At 45.8% G+C, this 6,747-nt stretch overlaps 1 long non-coding RNA gene across 1 annotated transcript; it reads left to right on the forward strand.

Annotated features, from left to right (window-relative positions):
• The first annotated feature begins 374 nt into the window (after positions 1 to 374).
• LOC125531652 lies at positions 375 to 2,828 on the forward strand. The gene is made up of 2 exons (XR_007293395.1): positions 375 to 852; positions 972 to 2,828. It is a non-coding gene; the product is annotated as an uncharacterized LOC125531652 (long non-coding RNA).
• Positions 2,829 to 6,747: the final 3,919 nt, after the last annotated feature.

Consider the following 6,747-nt stretch of genomic DNA (forward strand, 5'->3'; position numbering starts at 1 on the left):
TCAGTATCATCAACATATAGGCTCCACGCTAGGAGAATTTCAATCTGAATGCGTCATCATAATTGTTTTAGGTCTTGATTCAATATACCCTAGCCAACTGGAGCCGTCTGATCTCTTCTCATTGTATTTTCTCTCTTATGCTGCATGCGTAGGATTTGATGGTCATCGAAAAGAGCGGCATCTTTTTCTTTTACCTCCCGTAACTTTCAGCTTTGTAATTTATAAATGTCACGTGTTATTCATCAAAATGGGTCTCATATAAAACCTGATCTCATAGAATTCTTATTCGTAGAGACCCACTAAAGATTGCCCAGCGTATAGAAACAGAGTACATAATGGCCGTCTCTCTCCGTCGACACAGCCGAGCCCATCAACCCCTTTCCAGTCCGGCGTGGGGGCCTAGATCCCATCACACTCCCCTCCAGCAGGTCCCCCGACTTGGCTCCCCTCTACGATTCTTCGGGGTTCGCTCGGGCCCTCTCGGTGTGGTTCCTGAGTCCGTCGCTTGAAGGTCCTCCTGAGCTGCCAGTATGAATTTAGGTTGGGCCGCGGCTGCTGCTACCAGAAAATGGAGCAGGAGGTGCGGCCTAGGCCGGGCCTGGTGTGGCGGCGGCGCCGGCGCGCAGTGAAGAACCTGCTGTTGCTCTCCTTGGTGGACCTCGCACAAACGCTGGCGATGACAAGGCTGCAAGCCATCACAAATCCACCTCCAACTTCCTCGGCGAGGTCGGCTTCGGCCCGGTCTACATGCTATCCGTCGACGGCGGCCTCCGCCCCGGCCTCGCCAGCAGCAGATCGCCATCAAGATGCTCGGCTTCGACAACAACGACGTCCAGCGGCAGCGAATTGCTGGTACGTCGTCGTTATTCGGCGCCACAGAGAGTCCAATCATCAATATTGCAACCACAGATCGTTGGTGATTCATTGATTCTGTGATGACTGATTGGTTTTTTTTTTGTTTGGTCGAACAGGCCAAGGTGATGTATCGGCGGATGCTGCGCCCCCTTCCATAATGGTAGCCATTCTCTTGGCAAGCTGAGCTCCTGCATATTAGTAAGAAGTCTTGCTCCTCTGTATCTGTCATGGGCTTGTGTCAAGGGTCGCGAACTTCCTGAGTATGTCGACAGGTTCTGTATTCTGTTCTTCGGGTTTTTTCAGTCTTCAGTATTTTGTTCTCATGAAAAAAGGTTATATTCACTGTACACAACCGATCAAATCAGCCCTCGCTGGCCTTCTGTTCCAGTCATAACCCACTGACTGATCAAGCCAGAAATAATCCTACTGCAGTGCATCCTACACCAGTTTTTCATCTCCCCCACTTAGCTTTTCATTATGGCCTTTAATAAACACAAGTGCATATAGGAATCCAAGTAAATAGCAACAGCAATTACTAACAGGTTACAGATCTTTTCCTTGGTCTCCATCCCTCCTACCTTGATCGGAAACAGTTCTACACCACTATTAAATCCATCTATTAAAACTGCTCTACAGGTCCATCGTTTCAGCTTTTGGTTCATTAGCTCTTTAAACTGAGCCACGAGAAGGAGGGGCCACCAATGTTGGGGGCGCGTGTACATCGCCCCTGGCCACCGGAGGAAGCGGTCAGTTTTTCCCGTACACACCTATTTGACTACAAATTCAAATTCATTTTTGTTTTTGCAAGAATTGTAACAGTAGGACGCATGATCATCTCCCCCCAACCTGCATGGTGAATAATAATAACTTTTATGATTATACATGAGCCAGTACCATCGCTGATCCTGATCTGCTATTTGGATAATTGTACTTCCGTCGAATTGTACTTCTCTTTATGTCGTTTGCAAGCTAGCCATTGTTATGGATCCAGACATGATAACTACGCTTTCGTGGACCTATACTTCTATGCATGTTGTTTCAGGCAAGACATTGTTACAGATCCATCAAAAATTAAATTACTACTCCCTCCATCCACATATATAGGGCCTAATACGTTTTTCAGGTTACATTTGACAACAGGTTAGCACAATAACATATGACATGCATGTTACACAAAGCATACCATTGAATTCGTATATGAAAGGAGTTTCTAATGATATAATTTTTATATCATACATCTCATATACTAATAATTTTATTATTGGTCAAAGGCTACCTCGAAAAATGTATTTGACTCTATATCTGGATGGAGGGAGTACCATTTGTTCTACACATGTTCCCTATGAAATGGCCTTTGGTTGTACGTGGCTTGGGCAAAATTTTGATTTCCTAATTGTCCATATGAATGTTTATGGCTCCTGTAGTTCTTTATACACAAGCGTCAGCTGCTGATATGGTTGATGGAAGTATGAGGTATGTTCTCCACATTTTCAAAGATAGAAAAGTTCTATGGGTAGCTAGAGCGATGTCTTTTTTATTTACAATATCTATACTGCTGAATAATGACTTGTGGCTGTATGTCCTTGTATATTTGGTGCATTTACCTACGATTGGTAATGATATTAAGTATTCCTTAATTAATCTCAGATATACCTTTGCAGACTATGCTTTATGATCCAATGGGAGATTTGACAAAGCAAGATATTTTTCAACAGATATGTTTCTTCATCAGTTGTGAAAAGTACAATATTTAACACATGTTTTTTTATTGTGTTTTCAACCAACAAATGTATCCACGAGCAATTTTTATTCCAAAAACTACTGCACTTTCCGGTGAAAAAGGAACAATTGGACTAGATGGACAACAATGGGCGTAGGCCATCCAATAGATGTGATTTCCTGTTCGCTTTTGTCAAATATCTTCATAATTGTACAGTCACTCACGTTATTAATATTCGGATCTTCGGAGAGGCTATGTTTGTGAGCAGGTTTAATCCCAATCTGCTATTTAGTAGGTCGCCATTCATTGGTCCATCTTTTGCTAATCGATTCAGACAAAGTTCATTTTTTCTTGAATTTATACCGTGAGAAGTTATGAAGCCAAACAGATGATTGAAAATCAACAGGGATTGAAAATTTACTCGCATAACTCAATGGAAAAAACACAATAAGTCTTTCTTAGTATAAAGGCACTGTGCCACGCTTTGGTACTTTGATAAGCTACTTAGTGCAATTGATAGAATTCCTGTTGACACTCCAGCATTGGTCAAACAATAGGATCAAATGTTGATATCTATACTTTGGCCATACATCCACAAGACACAGTCTACTACCGGTGGAGAAACTGTTCTCTTTGTTGTTACATTGTTCGCCTTGGAATTTATAGTGTTGATTTGTTGTTCTATTAAGTTTTTATGCTACTTTTACTATTAGCCAAGAGATCCCGCAGCAACGCGCGGGGTATCATCTAGTTTTAGAACTCTAGCATTTCATTATGCAGTTAACATGCTATGATGGGTCGCTGAATTTGTTGGTTGTTGGGAAAATGTTAGATAATTCTGAACGCCACCGCTTAGGGGCGGTGAACATGTGTCACGCGGTGCGGTGCAGTACAGGCGACGCGCGGTGGCGTGCGACCTACGCGGCGGATCTCCTTGCCGCCCGGTCGATCACGTTCGACGTCGATGAGATCGTGCTTCGACATGAGGCGCTACGTCTGGTCCTTCTTGATGGGGAGGGGCGCACGGTGGACGCGCGCTCCCTTCGTGAGGGCGAGTACATCGACATCGGACACATAGTGCCATTCCCGTGTTTTTTTACCAGGATCTGGGACAGGCTGCCGGTGCCCTCGACGGCGTCGGAGCCGGCGATCGATCCCGGCGGACCGTCACGTCTGGATGTGGGGAGGCGCGGTACACGGCCGTGTGCCACCAAGGAGATCGAGTGACCCGGGGCTGCTGGGTGCGGGACCTAGGGGTGGCACCCCACCACCCATGGCGGATGCAACCCACGTGGACGGCGATCCAGGCCGCCATGAGAGGAGCGATGCGGGCACCGCGGGTATAAAACCCAAACCCTACCACCCCCTCGATCTCGATTCCGCCCTCTCCCACCTCTAGACGGCACCGAAAAACCCTAGATCCAGTTTCCCCCCTTTCTTCCACTGGTGGCGTGGCAAGGTTGGAGGCGACGAAAGGTCGTTCGCGGAGGTCGCGGCTTCTCCGGCGCGGGCTTCTTCGATGGCTGGTGGCAGGGGGCGCGGCTACAGGGGCGACAAGCACGATGGTGGTGGAGCCGGGTGGGCGGATCGGGGAGTTGGGCGCTTCGACCGGGGGCGCAAGTTCTCCTGGCGGAGGAATGATGGTGAGGCCAACCACGCCTCCTCCAACACCATCCATTCTACGGGCGCTGCTGATCGATGGGAAGCTGTTGCGGCTGGTCGCCAAGAACCCAGATCCGGTGGGGTTTGGGTGGAGAAACCCAAGGCCACGTCTGGATCTGGTGGAGGGGACAACACCGACAAGCAGCTTGGGGAGATGCCGCAGTGCCGCATGCTGGGCAACCAAACCACTCAGGTGAACTCGCCCATGGACCCTAATGCCTGTCTGATCTGCAAGTCACCTGAGCATACTCCTGCTAGATGCCCGCGAGCCTTTTGTGAGAGATGCAGCAAACTAGGCCATCTTGCTTCTATTTGTGTTGAGTTTCTTCCTTGGGATTGCATTGCACCGATGTGTGCCTTCTCTGCTAAGGGGCAAGGATTTTATTACATACATGATTCGTGTACTGCTAGGCAGATGAAAGAGCGTGAGACTAGCGTGGTGATCACTATTATGGAGGGGCACACTTCTACTAAGGATATGGAATTTGACTTATCTCAATACATTGCTACTGGCTGGAGATGTATGGCTAGAGCCATTGGACCTGGTGTTTTTATTGTTAGGTTTCCTAATCGTCGTGATGTTTCCAAAGCTTGCTATATTGGCAGAATGACCCTGAAATCCACTGGTACTGTGTTGAAAATTGATCCCTGGACCTCGGCTCTTGGAGCCAAAGGGGTTATGGAGAAAGCCTGGATTAAAGTCAGCAATGTCCCCTTGAAGAAAAGGAATGAAAGGAACCTGGCATTTGTCTCCTCTCTGGTTGGTGTCCCCTTGGAAATCGATGGTGCTATGCTTCATCGCCCAGAATATGTGCGTGTGAAAATTTGTTGCAGGAATGTTGGTGTCCCCTTGGATCACTTTTTTGATTTTTATTACGAGCTGGATCAGGTGCTGGTCAGGGACCTGGATCGTGGGAAAACAACGGTGACTATTCCTCCTGAGTCTAGAAATCATACGTTTAAGAAGATGAAAATACAGACTGCTAATGGGAAAAATGATGTGGGAACTTCCTCCAATGCTACTGGCACAACATTTGGCTCTCAGTGCAAGGGCCAGGATAAACAACAGGACTCTCCTGAAGATGAGGGCTCGGACGAGTCTCTCGATAACACTCTCCTGATCGACACTCTGGCCATGGAGCATGATGAGGCAGAGAAAAAGAAAAGAAAGAGTGATCTACCCTCTGGCAAATAGGCTATTTTTGGAAATGTAAGCACTCCCTCCCTGGTGAATTCGATAAAGTCTCATGAAAGTTGTACAGTTTCATGCAATATGAATAAATCCTATGCTGACACGGTCAAATATGGTGCCTCTATGAAACCCTTGCAGGAGAGTGAGATTTTCGAGGGAAAGGGGCCGAGCAAATATATTGTCCAGTCCCCTGATTCTTCGATGGACAATGAGAATGAGGTGATTCCCACCCCACCCCTTGTTACAGAAGAGAATCTCCGCTTCAGTTTGCGCAACGCTTAGACTAACCTAATGTGAATTGATGAAAAGGCAGCAGCGGTGGCCAAGAAGCGCAATCTGGAAGGTAATAATAATACTAGTAATACCTTTGATGTTCTTTCAGATCCAGAGTTAATCTTGCATGCTGTGAAAATGGGTGTCGATATTCCTGACACAGACTTTGCGAGTATAGATATACTTCGTGAACTTGAAAAATCTCGAGTTAATGCTTTGAATAATAACAATGAGAGTGTTCAGGACAATAACAAGAACGACAAACTTTTCTTAATAAATGCCAAGGGGGATAAAACTCCTTTAAGTATGGAATGGGGGGACGAGGGTAACCCTAACTCTGACACAAATGATTTTACCCTGGTGAGGTCCAGGAAGAAAAATAAAAGGAAGCCTACGGTGAATGTTAATAGACCTGTCACTAGAAGTCAGAGAAATAGGGATATATCCTTGGCCAAAGCGGGTAACCTTGTCCAACTTCCTAACAAGGTTACCAGGGGGAGAAAAAACACTACGGTTGTCAAATGAGTGGTATATTCTGGAACTGTAGGGGGGCAGGGAAAAAAGGGATGTCCACCTGCCTCTCAGATCTCATCAAGGACTATTCAATTGACTTCCTGGCGTTGCAAGAAACGATGAAAAAGAATTTCCATAAAAGTTACTTTAGGAAGATTGACCCCTATGATCTGTTTGCTTGGTGTTGGGTCCCCTCGATAGGCAAATCGGGTGGTATCCTTTGCGGTGTTAAAAAAGGAAAATATGAAGTTATTTCTGACGGAAATATGCCCTAGAGGCAATAATAAAGTTATTATTTATTTCCTTATATCATGATAAATGTTTATTATTCATGCTAGAACTGTATTAACTGGAAACATAATACATGTGTGAATACATAGACAAACATAGTGTCACTAGTATGCCTCTACTTGACTAGCTCGTTGATCGAAGATGGTTATGTTTCCTAACCATAGACATGAGTTGTCATTTGATTAACGGGACCACATCATTAGGAGAATGATGTGATTGACTTGACCCATTTCGTTAGCTT

This window comes from Triticum urartu, unplaced genomic scaffold, assembly GCF_003073215.2.
Source record: "Triticum urartu cultivar G1812 unplaced genomic scaffold, Tu2.1 TuUngrouped_contig_7739, whole genome shotgun sequence".
NCBI classification, from domain to species: Eukaryota; Viridiplantae; Streptophyta; class Magnoliopsida; order Poales; family Poaceae; genus Triticum; species Triticum urartu.